The 2,049-nt window shown below is 41.2% G+C and overlaps 1 pseudogene; it reads right to left on the reverse strand.

Moving 5' to 3' along the window:
* Window positions 1-301: 301 nt before the first annotated feature.
* On the reverse strand, window positions 302-2,049 carry LOC126656980 (uncharacterized mitochondrial protein AtMg00170/AtMg00620-like; annotated as a pseudogene).

Raw genomic sequence — 2,049 nt, forward strand, 5'->3', positions numbered from 1 at the left:
TTGAGTTCTTGACCTCTATTCACACTTACACATCATATGCTTGTGTGGATATTTGTTGTATGGCACGACGAAGCTTTGCGACTATGCCATTCTTGGCGACGGTGATCTTAGCAGTTTGGCGGTGTACCTACCGATTGGGAGCCATTGCCGAAGAAATCGTTAAAGGCAACTGGCCGAGTCCGGCAAAAAGAGGTTTCCAAAGCGAAAGCGCTTGAAGTTGAATATTCTTCCGCGAGGTGGGGCCCTTCAAACACGCTTTATTTTGTAAAATACTTTGAAGTTTGGACAACGGGTTGATCCACTATTGTAGATGAGAGAGTGGACCACTTGCAATATCCTCCTTCAGCACCTTCGGAAAGCGCCGCCTTACATTCGGATGGAGAGTCGGGGTCCAAGAACTATGTTTGTTGCTACTACTACTTCTACTAGAAGTACCATAATCGGGCCGCTTGAAAAACGGCACTCTGTCTTGTGTGCTCTGAGGAACTCCACCAACCAACTAGACTTGTACACTCCTGACATCCCCTAACTTTGGCAAGGCAACAAACAAGTAAGCTCTTAGCGCTTCCTTGGAAAACGCTACTCTCTGGATTAAATCTCTGCTCTCCTAATTCAGTCTATAAACTTTGTTTTAGGTTCAACCTTATAAGTTTAGCTTAGGTCCATCAATCAATCTCTCATAATCCCTAAGCTGAATCTATATGGGGTATTGTGGGAGGCCTAGCTTGTGTAGGCTATCTTTCACCTATGGTTTCACCCATACTTTAAACTCTTGTCATTTTATTAGGCCTCAGATTCCTTGTAACGCTCTAAGAGGGTAGTGAGGCTTAGATTCCATAGAGTTCAACCTGCATTGGGCTTTAGTTAAGCTACATCCATTTTAGAATAGATCTTTATGTAGCCAAACTCATAGAGAGTTCTGTCACTTGATCTTAACCTATTTCTTATATTCATATGATTGTTCAGTGATGGGTTTTCTAGGATTAGGTTTCTATCCCATATCGTGTTGTGCTAAGCTCATTTCTCTTATTAGGTCTTACCTTTTGTACTCTGTGGACGTTCAGATTGCATACCATGCAAGTCATTCATTATCCACACATGTCATACATCTTTCATATAGGATGATCTTAGAAAGCACCTAAGTGTTGGACATTTGCATGATACAAGTAAACTATAGCCTAGAAAGAAGCAGGCAAATCGCTCTAGGTTAAAATAGAACCTACCTCGGAAAACTACTTTATAAAACAATTACTGCAGATCGACATCGGAGGTGGCCCAAACCTAGACTGTGACGCTTCCTGTTGAGTACACAATTAAGACTTGAAGTTCGTTTACACAGTACGAGAAAGACAATTATAAAAAATGGTACTATAGAAACTTTTTTAGATTATATTCTTTAATATAGAAATAGCATCAACATGACAATAACATCACAAAGCGATATAGGTATTTATCCCATCCATCAACCGAGAAATACACCTACGTTACACTAATAGGAGCGCGCTTCTTTATTAAAAAAATACATTATGGAATGAACCCACATATAAAAGTGGGCTGGTCTGCTCATTCTTTGTGTTTGTACATTTATTCATTATTGCAATACAAATAACATCTCTACTAGAATAGTGATGGAGAGGATTCGTGCCGGATGGAACAAGGCGTTTTGAACCATATACTACTGTTGCTGGAATGAAATGCAGCCTCGGAAAAGAATTATGCTGCTTGCTGGGCCCTGATGGTGGAACTGGCATTTTTGGAGGGAAGAAAGCGGCCCCCTTTTCCTTTTGCGGCAGAGTGGGCAGCATCGCTTTCTCTCGTGTAGCTATGATGCCATTCAGAAACAACATAAGAAGAAAAAAAAAGCAGTATTTCGCGGATTTTGGCCCTGGAAATTGTAGAACTGTAGGCATCAAGGTAAGGGACCGAGATTATATACTGCTGCAGAAACGGAATCAAAGGGGTTGGTTGAAAGGCAAGGATAGCTTGATTGGCCGATTGGTTGGAAGGTAAGGATAGCAGGATTGACTGGTTGCAGGTCCTTTAGATCAT

The sequence above is a fragment of the Mercurialis annua genome, linkage group LG7, assembly GCF_937616625.2.
Source record: "Mercurialis annua linkage group LG7, ddMerAnnu1.2, whole genome shotgun sequence".
Classification (NCBI taxonomy): Eukaryota; Viridiplantae; Streptophyta; class Magnoliopsida; order Malpighiales; family Euphorbiaceae; genus Mercurialis; species Mercurialis annua.